This window comes from Eschrichtius robustus, chromosome 2, assembly GCF_028021215.1.
Source record: "Eschrichtius robustus isolate mEscRob2 chromosome 2, mEscRob2.pri, whole genome shotgun sequence".
NCBI classification, from domain to species: domain Eukaryota; kingdom Metazoa; phylum Chordata; class Mammalia; order Artiodactyla; family Eschrichtiidae; genus Eschrichtius; species Eschrichtius robustus.
In genome coordinates this window covers 32,700,846-32,717,167 of record NC_090825.1, presented here as the reverse complement: position 1 = coordinate 32,717,167, position 16,322 = coordinate 32,700,846, and the positions used below count along the sequence as shown (strand labels likewise).

The following is a 16,322-nucleotide window of genomic DNA, read 5'->3' as shown; positions in this document are numbered from 1 at the left end:
CATTTGTTGTAAAGCTGGTTTGGTGGTGCTGAACTCTCTCAGCTTTTGCTTGTCTGTAAAGGTTTTAATTTCTCCATCGAATCTGAATGAGATCCTTGCTGGGTAGAGTAATCTTGGTTGTAGGTTTTTCTCCTTCATCACTTTAAGTATATCCTGCCACTCCCTTCTGGCTTGCAGAGTTTTTGCTGAAAGATCAGATGTTAACCTTATGGGGATTCCCTTGTGTGTTATTTGTTGTTTTTCCCTTGCTGCTTTGAATATGTTTTCCTTATATTTAATTTTTGACAGTTTGATTAATATGTGTCTTGGCGTGTTTCTCCTTGGGTTTATCCTGTATGGGACTCTGTGCTTCCAGGACTTGATTAACTATTTCCTTTCCCATATTAGGGAAGTTTTCAACTATAATCTCTTCAAATATTTTCTCAGTCCCTTTCTTTTTCTCTTCTTCTTCTGGGACCCCTATAATTCGAATGTTGGTGCACTTAATGTTGTCCCAGAGGTCTCTGAGACTGTCCTCAGTTCTTTTCATTTTTTTTTCTTTATCCTGCTCTGCAGTAGTTATTTCCACCATTTTATCTTCCAGGTCACTTATCCTTTCTTCTGCCTCAGTTATTCTGCTATTGATCCCATCTAGAGTGTTTTTAATTTCATTTATTGTGTTTTTCATCGTTGCTTGGTTCCTCTTTAGTTCTTCTACGTCCTTGTTAAATGTTTCTTGCATTTTGTCTATTCTATTTCCAAGATTTTGGATCATCCTTACTATCATTATTCTGAATTCTTTTTCAGGTAGACTACCTATTTCCTCTTCATTTGTTACGTCTGGTGTGTTTTGACCCTGCTACTTCATCTGCTGTGTGTTTTTCTGTCGTCTCATATTGCTTATCTTACTGTGTTTGGGGTCTCGTTTTCACAGGCTGCAGGTTCGTAGTTCCCGTTGTTTTTGGTATCTGTCCCCAGTGGCTAAGGTTGGTTCAGTGGGTTGTGTAGGCTTCCTGGTGGAGGGAACTAGTGCCTGAGTTCTGGTGGATGAGGCTGGATCTTGTCTTTCTGGTGGGCACGTCCACGTCTGGTGGTGTATTTTGGGGTGTCTGTGGCCTTATTATGATTTTAGGCAGCCTCTCTGCTAATGGATGGGGCTGTGTTCCTGTCTTGCTAGTTGTTTGGCATAGGGTGTTCAGCACTGTAGCTTGCTGGTCATTGAGTGATGCTGGGTCTTGATGTTGAGATGGAGATCTCTGAGAGATTTTTGCCATTTGGTATTACGTGGAGCTGGGAGGTCTCTTGTGGACCAGTGTCCTGAAGTTGGCTCTCCCACCTCAGAGGTACGGCCCTGATGCCTGGCTGGAGCACCAAGAGCCTTTCGTCCACACGGCTCAGAGTAAAAGGGAGAAAAAATAGAAAGAAAGAAAGAAAGAAAGAGGCTATAATATAGTGAAGTAAAATAAAGCTATTATAAAGCAAAGCTATACAGACAAAATCTCACCCAGAAGCATATACATATACACTCACAAAAAAAGGAAAAGGGGAAAAATTAATATATCCTGCTCCCAAAGTCCACCTCCTGAATTTGGGATGATTCCTTGTCTATTCAGGTATTCAACAGATGCAGGCACATCAAGTTGTTTGTGGAGTTTTAATCCGCTGCTTCTGAGGCTGCTGGGAGAGATTTCCCCTTCTCTTCTCTGTTCGCACAGCTCCTGGGGATCAGCTTTGGATTTGGACCCGCCTCTGCGTGTAGGTCGCCTGAGGGCGTCTGTTCCCCGCCCAGACAGAACGGGGTTAAAGGAGCAGCTGCTTCGGGTGCTCTGGCTCACTCAGGCCGGGGGGAGGGAGGGGTACGGAGGAGGCGGGGCGAGCGGCAGAGGCCTGCGTGACGTTGCACCAGCCTGAGGCGCGCCGTGCGTTCTCCCGGGGAAGTTGTCCCTGGATCACGGGACCCTGGCAGTGGCGGGCAGCACAGGCTCCCAGGAGGGGCGGTGTGGAGAGTGACCTGTGCTCGCACACAGGATTTTTGGAGGCGGCAGCAGCAGCCCCAGCGTCTCACGCCCGTCTCTGGGGTCCGCGCTGATAGCCGTGGCTCGTGCCAGTCTCTGGAGTTCGTTTAGACGGCGCTCTGAATCCCCTCTCCTTGCGCGCCGCGAAACAAAGAGGCAAGAAAAAGTCTCTTGCCTCTTTGGCAGCTGCGGACTTTTTCCGGGTCTCCCTCCCAGCCAGCTGTGGTGTGCTAACCCCTTCAGGCTGTGTTCACGCCGCCAACCCCAGTCCTCTCCCTGCGATCCGACCGAAGCTGAGCCTCAGCTCCCAGCCCTGCCCGCCCCGGCGGGGGAGCAGACAAGCCTCTTGGGCTGGTGAGCGCTGCTCGGCGCCGAGCCTCTGTGCGGGAATCTCTCTGCTTTTTCCTCTGCGCCCCTGTTGCTGTGGGATCCGCGCTGATAGCCGCGGCTCGCGCCCGTCTCTGGAGCTCGTTTAGGCGGCGCTCTGAATCCCCTCTCCTCGCGCACCAGGAAACAAAGAGGGAAGAAAAAGTCTCTTGCCTTTTCGGCAGCTGCAGACTTTTTCCCGGACTCCCTCTCGGCTAGCACCGAATCCCGAGCCTCAGCTCCCAGCCCCCGCCCGCCCCGGCGGGTGAGCAGACAAGCCTCTCGGGCTGGTGAGTGCTGGTCGGCACTGATCCTCCGTGAGGGAATCTCTCCACTTTGCCCTCCGCACCCCTGTGGCTGCGCTCTCTTCCGTGGCTCCGAAGCTCCCCCCCTCCGCCACCCGCAGTCTCCACCCGCGAAGGGGCTTCCTAGTGTGTGGAAATCTTTCCTCCTTCACAGATCCCTCCCACTGGTGCAGGTGCCGTCCCTATTCTTTTGTCTCTGTTATTTCTTTTTTCTTTTGCCCTACCCAAGTACGGGGGGAGTTTCTTGCCTTTTGGGAGGTCGGACGTTTTCTGCCAGCGTTCAGTGGGTGTTCTGTAGGAGCAGTTCCACGTGTAGATGTATTTCTACTGTATCTGTGGGAAGGAAGGTGATCTCCGCGTCTTACTCTTCCGCCATCTTCTCTCCTCCTCCTGATCTACTTTTAATCACATTCCTTCCCTTCCAAAAATCGCAGTCAAGCAATCCGTATGGGCTCAGTTTTGTTTTTGTTTTTGTTTTTGTTTACGGGGGAAGGGAAGAGACAGGATGACTGCAAATAGCTAAAATTAGAAACTAATTTAAAATTATTTTCTCATACTATTTTGTTTCTATTTCATTTTTATTTAAAATTTGCATAATATATTAGACTATAAATACATTATATATGTATCATAGAATAATCATAGAATAATGAAAATATGCATATTTATTATAGGAGCATATTCAATCAATATATGCTCAAGTGTTCTTTAATGATAAAGGAGAATAATAAAAATTCTGGGGATATAACATGAAGCTACAAAGAAGGATATACTAGCTTACATAAGAAATGTGCTTACATACCAAACATTTAAAGAAGCTATTCCCAAAATATTGAAGAGGAAGGAATGCTTCTGAATTCATTCTACAAGGCCAGCATTACCCTGATACCAAGACCAAAGACACAACATACAAAAAAAGAAAATTATAAACCAATATCACTGATGAACATAGGTGCAAGAATTCTTAACAAAATATTAGTAAATCAAATTCAGTAACATGTTAAAAGAATCACACACCATCATCAATCAATCCATGTGATACAATACATTAACAAATTGAAAAATAAAAATCATATGATTATTTCAGTTGCTGCAAAGAAAAAGCTTTTGATAAAATCCAATATCCATTTATGATAAAATCTCTCAACAAAGTGGACATAGAGGGAACATAACACAACATAATAAGGGGCATATATGACAAGCCCACAGCTAACAACATAATCAATGATAAAAAGCTGAAAGCATTTCCTCTAAGATCAGAAACAAGACAAGGATGTCCACTCTTGCCATTTTTATTCAACATAGTATTGGAAGTCCTAGCCACAGCAACTGGAGAAGATAAATAAATAAATAAATAAAGTAAAGGAATCCAACTTGGAAAGGAAGAAGTAAAACTGTCACTGTTTGCAGTTGACATGATACCATATATAGAAAATCCTAAACACATCATCAGAAGACAATTAGAACTAATAAATGGATACAGTAAAGTTGCAGGATACAAAATTAGTATAGAAAGCTACAGCCCAGTATCACTGATGAACACAGATGCAAAAATCCTCAACAAAATACTAGCAAACAGAATCCAACAGCACATTAAAAGGATCATACACTATGATCAAGTGGGGTTTATCCCAGGAATGCAAGGATTCTTCAATATACTCCAATCAACAAATGTGATACACCATACTAAAAGTTGAAGGAGAAAAACCATATGATCATCTCAATATATGCAGAGAAAGCTTTCGACAAAATTCAACACCCATTTAGGAAAAAAACCCTACAGAAAGTAGGCATAGAGGGAACTTTCCTCAACATAATAAAGACCATATATGACAAACCCACAGCAAGCATCGTCCTCAATGCTAAAAAACTTAAACAATTTCCACTAAGATCCAGAACAAGACAAGGTTGCCCACTCTCACCACTATTATTCAACATAGTTTTGAAAGTTTTAGCCACAGAAGTCAGAGAAGAAAAAGAAATAGAAGGAATCCAAATTGGAAAAGAAGAAGTAAAGCTGTCACTGTTTGCAGATGACATGGTACTATACATAGAGAATCCTAAAGATGCTACCAGAAAACTACTAGAGCTAATCAATGAATTTGGTAAAGTAGCAGGATACAAAATTAATGCACAGAAATCTCTTGCATTCCTATACACTAATAATGAAAAATCTGAAAGTGAAATTAAGAAAACACAGTGGGAAAACCAACCATTTACCATTGCAACAAAAAGAATAAAATATCTAGGAATAAACCTACCTAAGGAGACAAAAGACCTGTATGCAGAAAATGATAAGACACTGATGAAAGAAATTAAAGATGATACAAACATATGGAGAGATATACCATGTTCTTGGATTGGAAGAATCAACATTGTGAAAATGACTCCACTACCCAAAGCAATCTACAGATTCAATGCAATCCCTATCAAACTACCACTGGCATTTTTCACAGAACTAGAACAAAAAATTTCACAATTTGTATGGAAACACAAAAGACCCTGAATAGCCAAAGCAATCTTGAGAAAGAAAAACAGAGCTGGAGGAATCAGGCTCCCTGACTTCAGACAATACTACAAAGCTACAGTAAGCAAGACAGTATGGTACTGGCACAAAAACAGAAATATAGATCAATGGAACAGGGTAGAAAGCCCAGAGATAAACCCACGCACATATGGTCACCTTATCTTTGATAAAGGAGGCAAGAATATACAGTGGAGAAAAGACAGACTCTTCAATAAGTGGTGCTGGGAAAACTGGACAACTACAGGTAAAAGAATGAAATTAGAACACTCCCTAACAAACACCATACACAAAACTAAACTCAAAATGGATTAAAGACCTAAATGTAAAGCCAGACACCTTCAAACTCTTAGAGGAAAACCTAGGCAGAACACTCTATGACATAAATCACAGCAAGATCCTTTTTGACCCAGCTCCTAGAGAAATGGAAATAAAAACAAAAATAAACAAATGGGACCTAATGAAACTTAAAAGTTTTTGCACAGCAAAGGAAACCAGAAACAAGACGAAAAGACAACCCTCAGAATGGGAGAAAGTATTTGCAAATGAAGCAACTGACAAAGGATTAATCTCCAAAACATACAAGCAACTCATGCAGCTCAATATCAAAAAAACAAACATCCCAATCCAAAACTGGGCAGAAGACCTAAATAGACATTTCTCCAAAGAAGATATACAGATTGCCAACAAACACATGAAAGAATGCTCAACATCATTAATCATTAGAGAAATGCAAATCAAAACTACAATGAGATATCATCTCACACCGGTCAGAATGGCCATCATCAAAACATCTACAAACAATAAATGCTAGAGAGGGTGTGGAGAAAAGGGAACCCTCTTGCACTGTTGGTGGGAATGTAAATTGATACAGCCACTATGGAGAACAGTATGGAGGTTCCTTAAAAAACTAAAAATAGGACTACCATACGACCCAGCAATCCCACTACTGGGCATATACCCTGAGAAAACCATAATTCAAAAAGAGTCATGTACCAAAATGTTCAAAAAGAATAAAATACCTAGGAGTAAATCTAACCAAGGAGGTAAAAGACTTGTACTCAGAAAACTATAAGACAGTGATTAAAGAAATAGAAGACAACGAAGACAAATAGAAAGACATACCTTGCTCATGGATTGGAAGAATTAATATTATTAAAATGATCATCTACCCAAGACAATCTACAGATTCAATGCAATCCTTATCAAAATACCAATGGCATTTTTCATAGAACTAGAACAAATAACTCTAAAATTTGTTTGGAACACAAAACACAAAAGGCTCTGAATAGCTAAAGCAATCTTGAGAAAGAAGAACAAAGCTAGAGTTATCATGCTCCCTGATTTCAAACTATACTACAAAGGTACAGTAATTAAAACAGTATGGTATTGGTACAAAAACAGACATATAGGTCTGTAGAACAGAATAGGGAGTCCAGAAATGAACCCACACTTATTAGTCAATCTATTACAAAGGAGGCAAGAATGTACAATGGGGGAAAGACGACCTCTTCAATACATGGTGTTGGAAAAACTGGACAGCTACATGCAAAATAATCAAACTGGACTACTTTCTCACACCGTAAACAAAAATAAATTCAAAATGGATTAAAGACTTGAACATAAGACCTGAAACCATATAACTCCTATTGAATCATTATGTTGTGCACCTGGAACTAACATAGTGTTGTAGGTCAATCATACTTCAGTTTAAAAAAAATTAAAAAAAGAAAGAAAGAAATGAGCTTACAAATTTAATTAAATATCATTGGCCTTTGTGTCTCACCCTTACTCCTTAAAAATCTGCTGCTATCTTGCAAATGTATACAATTTGCTTTATAGAGATAATAAAATAATATACAAATGGAATTTCTATAATGATCCCACCCAACCCATTGATTCTCTCAGGGTACCCTTAAACTAGTTCCATGAAAATAAAGTATGGTGCCTGATTAAATCAGAGTTACAAGTTATACAAATATTTTTAACAAAGCTATTTATTGTGATCCTCTCAACACTCAAATTTTAGCCTGTGTTCACAGTGGGAAAACCAACTATTGCATTATGAATGACAGTAATAGTAATAAACATAATGGTTATATATCATGATATTTCACAGATTAAAGATAACCTGATTCTCTCTGTGTGAGAAGGCAGTAGATTCAAAGACATAAGCCCTGGATGTAGGAAAAAAACCTGCTTTTTGTACTGATTCTACTTATTATTATTAAACTATAGACAAAGAATTTACCTTCTCTCTGCTTCAGTTTCTTCACATACAAATTGAGGATATCTGCTCTATCTCAGGGAGTTGTTGAGGGGATCAGATAATAGTCACATGCTCTGTATAAGCTATAATAATTTATATTTGATATAATTTGATATAGGTTAGTATTGTTATTTTATCATATACCCATGTATCAAGCTCAGGCATGAGGTTATAGGACTATAAAGAAAAGAAAGCTATATAAAGAATAGGAATATAAAGATACTCATCAAAAAAACCATAGGTTGGAAAGGTAGATAATTTAGACAGGAAGATGATTTTTGATGGATTAAGCCTGAGTCATGTACAAACCTATGAAACATACATTTCACAATAGTCATTCAATTAGCATTTTTTTCTACTTGAGTCCTAGATGAAGTTGACATTTGCAAGTAATCAGGTCATTTGTTGTATAAACACTGACTTAGAAAATCAATAAGAATTCAAAGCAGATGTACTTATCCTCATAGCCTATTCTTTTTGAAATAGATTGCTGCCTGAGGGTGTAATCATTATATCTATCTGTGTTTGTGAAAAAAGTCACAGAGGTATTTCTGAATTATTTCGCTTCATAATGAGACACAATATTTCTCTGAAGTTTGCATTTTTACAAACTTTTGCCTCCCTGAATCTGAGTTCCAGATAATTTTGCAGAGATCAGTTGGGTTCGTATATCATATAACTTACTGTCTGTAGTAAAAGGCAATATGATTCATGATCGGTTTATAAATCTGATTCTTTTGCCCAATTTTATATAACACTGAAGGCTTCTGTTGGACAACTGTCTTTGAATAGTAGAAGTTGATCTACTGTCAATCAAAAAAGGAGAAACAAAGCAAAATTATTTCGAGTGGGCGTTTTTCTGTAAAGTGGCAGATAGTATATATTTTCAGCTTTGTGGGTGATGTAGTTTTTACTGCAGCTACTCAACTCTGACATTATAGCGTCAAAGCAGCCACAGGCAGTACATGAAGGAATGGGCAAGGCTGTGTCCCACTATAACTTTATTTACAAAAAGCGACCATGGGCCAGATTTGTCCTGCAGGGCAGAGTTTAACAACCCTGATGTAAAGATTACTGGAGGTCTATACCAGTCATTAAAATTAATGAGTTTCACAGATTGTTTTATTCCCTTGTTAAAATTAGCACCTGCCTATTCTAAAACTAACTCCTTCATATTTTAACTAGTGCCTCCTATATACACTTGTCTTACACTCATTAAATATTTTCTAAAAGGAGGTCTATCTAGCTTCTTCTTCACATACTTAATCTTACTTGAATTAGCTTTCTGCCCAGAGTATCTTGCTTTCACCTACAAAACTTGTGCTGAGTGGAGTAAAACATGATGATGCTTTTCTTCTTAGAGTTCAAACTCAGAAAAAATGGCACGTACAGAAGCAAAAGAGACAGACATAGGAGAGGGCCTGACTTGTGATTGCTACCTAACAAGAATTAATAATTTTTTAAAAAGGCATTAAAGAAACAATGGGTCCAATAAAGAAAATAAACTTCCTCAAATCTGTTAATGGTACAGTCATATAAGAAATAATCTAGTAGACCAGTGTGTCAGCCCTTGAGATGTGAAAAGTAGGTACTGTATAAAATTCTCAGCAATCTAGTGCTTATTGGGTGGATTGGTCAAATGAAAACCGTACTCGTTTGAAATTGAGAGTATTTTATAGAACACTTAAGATGAAGTAGATGACAAAATTTTACATGCTATTATTTTAGAATAATGTCTTGAAGTTTTCCAATAAAAGAGCATATTTGAAAGTCTTTAGAGCAGTGAAAACACTCTTGAGTTTGAGTAAAACAATCAAAATACATTGCAAGCAGTGCAGAGGCAGGACTGCTTTTGTCCTGTGCCCTTCCTCATTTCTAGGGCGTGGCAGAGTGCCACCTGCAGCTATCCAGAAAGTATTTGGTTAAAGAATATTGACTTTGTTTTAAAACAAAAATTTCTAACAGCACAATGTTTAAAATATTCCTATTACTAAAGCACCATTCTAGCCTTAAGAAAAACACATAGTCATTGAGAGAGTTGTATGTGTGTGTTGTGTGTGTATTTTAGTGTGGAGTGAGTGTCCAATGAAAAGTGAATTATAATTCTTACCAGGTCATTTAAAAGGTCTTCTGTTCTGAATTTAGTCTTTGAACTGTTTAGTCGTGTCTTAAGTAAATATTCTGACTTTGCCTTATTTTTCAGCATTCTTTCTGGCTCAGCCCCTACTATATATTAATCTTTTATAATTCTAAGTACTTATCTATTTTCCAAACCTTCAGTTTCATCTCAGACTAATGAAAACTGATCAGAAGACCTACCACATTTACAAAAAATGTCCTAAATTTCTACTCTAATGAAGCACAAGCCAAATCAACCAAGTAAATAATAGAAAGTGAAGTATAAATGTCAGTCCTCAGCAAAGGTTATGGTTTCTCTCATTTCTGTGCCAACCATCATTAGGCTGGGAATGACGAGAACAGCCTGACAGAAAGCGGAGAAATGTCTTTGGCTAGCGAGATAGCAGGCATTTGGGGCTCTGTTGGGTGGCTAACTTACCTGGTCAGCCCTTGTTTCTGGCTTATTACTTCATCCCAGAGTCTTTCTCTGCCTCTTCAGATACGTTAGCTCTCCCTGTCCTGTGTTCCCATAACAACCTGTCCTTCACATTTCATTATATGCATCACATGTATCTCACTTGTCATATTATAAATTCCATGAAGGCAAAGATTTTGCCTATCTTGTTCATTGCTGTTGGCCCAACACCTCAGACAGTGTCTGGCCCTTTGTCAGCATTCAGTACATTTTTGTTGGATGAATAAATGAATGAAAATACAAACTGCCTGGGAGATTCACATTATTGGAACTGATCAGCTTGCTATGGTGGCTGACTGTATAATTTGAGTAGAGGAACCAGGAAAGCCTGTGTTTTTAAATGTCTCACCTACGTCCTCCCCAGGATGCTTAAAATACCACCATTAAGGCATCATCTCTACAAGGCACCATCTGATCAAATGAAATTTAAAAACAAAGGACCTTGTTTTCATTCTCAAATAGCTTCTTATAAAAAGTCCAACCAGGGCAACCTATTCCAGGAATTAGCCAAGAGAAACGCCATAAAGAGTACCATCATAGGATGGAGAAGAAGGGAGAAGAAGGGAAGGAGAAGAGGGAAGGAGAGGTGAAAGGAAGTCTGGCTGGGAGCCTGTGGCCGGCTGTCCTGGTCAGGGTCCTCCCACTGATTCCACTACTCAGGGAAGGTCTGTGATGGCTAGCGCTTCAACTGACCTAGATGAGAGGCTTAAAACATAGAGAGCTGTGGTGCTCAGGACAAAATGTGCCCCTTTGCTTTTCCTCTGTCTGTTCCTATTAATGTATATCCTATCATGCAGGGAACCACTTTTTTCACACATCTCGTTTTTCTCTGATGCTACCCAGAATAGTTACTTTGTATACTAAAAATTATAAGACAAATAGTTTAGAAGACATTACCTTTTAAAAATTAGCATGTAATTCATTTATCTGGAAAGTACTTTGGCACTCCTATCTGTTTTTATAAATCACTTAGAGCTCAAAGTAAATGTAGCATTCTTTGAGAAAAACAAACTTTTCCCTTTCAAATTTCATTTATGTACATAATAGAATATGAAAAGGGGGCATCCTTGACACTGGAATCATTTGATTTTGATTTGCTACTAAGTACATATCGAATGGTATTTTTAAATGGGCCCTCTTAGTCATATGTCATTAAAGAGTACTTACATTTCTTAAAAAGTGGTTTGCTAGTAGGTATGTCATCCAACAGAGAAGTGTACCTTAGTGGATTTGTTTTACATTTTTTATTTACGCCACAATATCTTCCTAGTTTCAAGAGTCTATGAAGTCCAAAATGCATTATATAGATTTTTCAAGGGTGCAATGGCATGAGAGTCTTATCATTAAATATCATGAAATTATCATAGAAGTCAAACACTGTTAAAATTTAAAGTCTAAATGCCTAAAGAGATGAACGGGAGCAAGCTAGGAAAAATCTATCCTAACAGAGTGTAGTGGTATTTGAAGCCACCTAAAAAGTTTATTTTTCTTTTCTCAAAACTTGTTACTGCATAACAAGAAATACATATTTCTGGCTCTCATAGCTTTTGAGTAAGGGATCTTTTACTTTAGGGGAATTTTGTTATTATAGGTAGAAACAAGAGCTGTGCAGCTCTTCAACAACCTGTTAGAGACCTCATTTAGGTTGTGTAGAAAGCAGACAGTTAGTGACTTAATGTATCAAATAAGCTGTTGACCTTGTGTGGTTTGAAGGTGCTAAACAGAAGTAGAGGAGAGTAGAGAAGAGAACAAGGGACTGGGAATCAGAAGGCTGCCTAATTGGATTCTGAGCCTCGGTTTTTCTCACCTGTTTAATCAAAAAAGAGTTCGTAAGAGGATCTGTAGCTTCTCTTCCAAGTCCATTGATCTTGTCTTCCAAGTCAATCCCACAACATTATCAACTCCACTTGGGGCAGCAGAAACTGTAGAGGAGGGATGAGAGTAAGGAAACAGTTGTTTTTATTAGATTAAGGCTACAGTTTTAGATCCTCCCAGCAATTTCCCTTTGTGACTAGCAAAGATTCCTAAAGAAAGTCCATTAGCACCCCTAACTAACTTCAGTTTTACATAGGAGTTTTAACTAAATTATTCATGTTAAAGCTCTGTTTATATCCCAAAGATGCCATGAACTGTATCTAGTTCATATATTCACAATTGGCATTCAAATCATAAAATGTAGCTTGGCTTATTAAAATATTCCAGCAGCAACACTTCTAGAGTTGACCATTTTGCTATAGTTCCAGAGGCAGATTATGTCATATAGATAATGTTTGTTTTCTTGATTTACTAAGCCTTTATATCCCAAGTAATGACAAAGTTAGATAAGTAAAACATGAAATAAATCTTAAAAATTAGATCATGTAAGGAAACTTGGGAGGCTGAATGTAAATCCCATTTGATTCTTATGTACAGATACTTAGACAATTTATAGCACTAATTAAAGCAATCTACATCTTCCTGCCACTATCATGTGCCATTAATTTTGCATTAGAACTGTTGCCCAGTGAAATGATACAGATATGATTGAACACTGATGATGTATGTCTAAGTTCATACCTTGAGTTCATCCCTCATTGGACTTCAAAATGAGGAAAGAATACAAATCAAAAAAGAAAGTTAATGGGCTTCCCTGGTGGCGCAGTGGTTAAGAATCTGCCTGCCAGTGCAGGGGACACGGGTTCGAGCCCTGGCCCAGGCAGATCCCACATGCCACGGAGCAACTAAGCCCGTGTGCCACAACTACTGAAGCCCGCACGCCGTGCTCTGCAATAAGAGAAGCCACTGCAATGAGAAGCCCGTGCACCGCAATGAAGACCCAACGCAGCCAAAAATAAAAATAAATAAAATAAATTTATAAAAAAAAAAAAGAAACTTAAAAACAATTACTAATGGTGATAAGGGCCAAAATCAAAGAAGTTATCTTAGAACTGCATTAAAAGCTTCTGGGACATTCTTTTTTTGTTTTTTTGTAACCTTATTAATTTTATTCTTTACTGCGTGAAATAAGTAAGGTATATGTGTTCATATTCACGGATATATTGTCACTGAAGGTCAAAAGTAATAAGAGGCCAAGCCAGGGTTGAATTTAATTCTCTTAGCATGCCCTTTAGCTTCAGAATTTGTTATGGTTATAGTGAATTCACTCCCATATTAATATCAGTGAGATGTGAAAAGTGATTCTTTTACATAGTCATACGGCTAAATTCAATTCAGATGCTTCAAGAAACAATATCACCAACTGTGTGGGGAAACCAAGTTAGGATATTAGTTAACTAAGTAATATGAATCATTTTCTTCCTATAATTCAGCAAAAAAATTAAATTTTCTTTCTGAAATTCTTTGATATGATGGTTAGGAAGCTGAAGTTCCACTGTAGACAGTAATTAGATGTCTTCTCTTTCTGATCAATGATCTAATGTTCAGGGTGTTTAGTGAATAAATTCAAGAGGGCACCCCACAACCTCTGCTCTCTTGAATCTGTTCACCAAACACCCTGTACCTGTGGGGTGCTATACCCTGCAGTCAGTGAACCTGGCCACAACTCTAGTCTAGCCACTCACTAATGTTGCCACCATAGACAACTTATTTAACTCATTAAGCCTTGGTTTCCTCATTTGTAAATAAAGATTGTAATAATCTATCTTGCACAGTTATTGTGAGAACAAGAAGTAATGCATGTTAAACACTGATTGTAAATGATCTTCCTCATTTGAGTTTTATAGACATGTATTTCCCCCTAACCTATGACCACCAAAAGCCAAACCAGCTGCAAAGTCTAAAACAAAACACTTCTTTTGTTTAAATGGAAGTACTCCCTACCCCTCCCCAACTTCCACCCTCCCCACCCCCAACTTGGGCAGAGGAATCACAGGGAACAAGAATAAAGTGTAAAACAGACTATAATTTATGTGCAATTCTCTTCCTTTAAGCAAGTTGCCTACACAAGGACTCCCGTTTGCAATACTCTAAGGAGGGATAAATAAGGGTTCCAGAGGAAGTAAGAGAGTAGAACATACATAGAAAGGAAGGGGTTGAGGCATAGCAGAGAGCCTAGGGAACCTAGGCTGAATAAAAGCAATTTGTGAATGTGCAGTCATTTCATGTATGTTGCAGCCTACTTAGAGAGGACTTTTGCAGTATAAACTTCCAAAGCAGAAACTTCATCTTCTTATGACATTTAGTATTCAGTATTCAACAAATAATTTGCAAAGTAAGAATACTGTTATATAAACTTGACTCGTTATTCAATGTGCCAAGGTACTTCAAGAGAGAGACAGAGATCTCTATCTCTATCTATCTATCATCTATCTATTTCTGTAAAGAGAAGCTTAAATACCACCTGCTCAAGCCTCTTAATATTAAAAGAAAAGAAAATCTAAGCCGGAGTTGTTTATTATTTCTTAACTCACAAAGTTAGGGACAAGGAGGAAACAAGCGCTCAGGTTTCCAGATTCCCAGGTGGAAAAGACCACACACACACACACCCATGCCCTACATTCAGTCAATCACAGTAGAAGATGTGGTCCTACTCTCTCTAAAACTGTTGATCCGTGGTCATAAGTCCATCAGGCAGGTCAGCTTTATATTTTGTTCCCTCTCCATTTTTAAAACCCGATCATTCAAAATTTCCCCACATGTCCAATTTCCTAAGATCTCTTCAAGATTAGATTCTTTAATAAAATAATTTGCTTAACTTCTAACAGGTAGACTCCAGACAAAATAAGTCATCAGGTGAGACTGAGAAGTGAGACAGGAACTTTTAAGTTCTCAGGCAATGGTTTTCTGAGAAGGGCAGGAGATCAGATGGAAGAAGAGTGCCACACACTGGGAAAAGAGAATATTGTCTCCTCAGATACTTCTAAAATGGTATTTAAAGGAAAGTTCTCAAACTGAGAACACTCAAACTTAATTCTCCCTCTCCCTTTTATTGTCATTTATTTTGCATCGTCGAGTACAGAGGATTGGATTTTGGATTAGTCGTAATCCCGGTTCATGACAGAGTCATCACTGTTGCATTTAAGGCAAGGTCTGCTTTTCGTTAGTGAGTCCTTGAACTGAAATTTTTCAGTAATGTAGTAAGCCTGATGGACCCACCACCCCAAACAAAAGCAAGGCCCTTGACAATAGCCTCCATGCAGCTATGGCCCCACCCCATCTCCTTGACTTCCCCCACCCAGAATGACCAGGCTCATGCAGGTCTAGACCAGAGTTGAAGTGTGGTTGTCAGAGGCAATAACAATTCTGGACTTTTTGTTATATTGAACTAACAATTATTTTTCCAACTGTCACCACTGGCCAAGCCCACGATTCTCATACACTTAGTTTAATCAAATTTCAGATTTCAAACTGGCGAAGCAGTCGGGCACTTTGGTTAAAGGCTCGAATTCTGGAGTCAGACTGGCTTGGTTGTAATTCAAGAGCCACCACTTATTACCCCTACGTACTTTTACCCCGGGCAAGTTGGCATAACTTCCCTAAGCTTCAGTTTCCTCTTTGCAAAGGGCAACGATAGCTAGTATTATGAGAATGTGATGATATAATCATGAAAACTGTTTAACATAGTGCCTGACACAGAGAAAATGCTCAATTTATGCAAGCTATTATTATTTCTATCTACTATTCTCTGGGCAGTATTTTTTAAGAATTATGTTTAAAAATAATGTCATAACACAAATTTCATGTCATTGTGGACCTTTACTTCCAAGGAGATGATTACTATTACTATGCAACATGTAATAGTAATGATATACTACATTTTTTGAAACTACATGATTTTTAGAACATCTTTACCTCATCTGATACATAAAAGAGTTCTAGGCATGTTTGAGCAGGTGACATTATTTCAAATGTATACAATTGAGACTCAGTGCAATTAAGTAACTGGTAAAAATGCATGACACTCATAGGCCTGAAATAATCTGACATTCAATAAATTATGTTTGTCTTCAAACTCTCCATTCTGCTCAGAGAATGTGGCCAACGTTTTAATGAGTCTCTCCTTTATGGTACCTGGTCATATTTTGTTAACTGGGACAAGGTAGATTCCTCTTTCCCAGCCAAGGAAATTTATCACTTAGCTTCCTATCATGAACCACTCCTTTAAAAAAATCAAACACACACCAAAACCTTTTACTTAATTTATTTTTATTATGATTACCATTTATTATATCCTATATTAGAGAAAATATTTTCATTTCCTTGGAACCTGTCACATTTTCCTCTGCCATTCTTCCCACATCAGTCAACAAGTCTTCCAAAGCATTTGAATGAC

General features: G+C 38.5%; 1 long non-coding RNA gene across 1 annotated transcript in view; it reads right to left on the bottom strand.

The window, feature by feature from the left end:
• Positions 1-16,322, bottom strand: part of LOC137756191 (uncharacterized) — a 97,396-nt gene that overhangs the window by 11,398 nt on the left and 69,676 nt on the right. The window contains exon 3 of the long non-coding RNA XR_011072205.1: positions 11,859-11,973. This is a non-coding gene — a long non-coding RNA (uncharacterized lncRNA). The remainder of the gene's footprint in view (positions 1-11,858; positions 11,974-16,322) is intronic.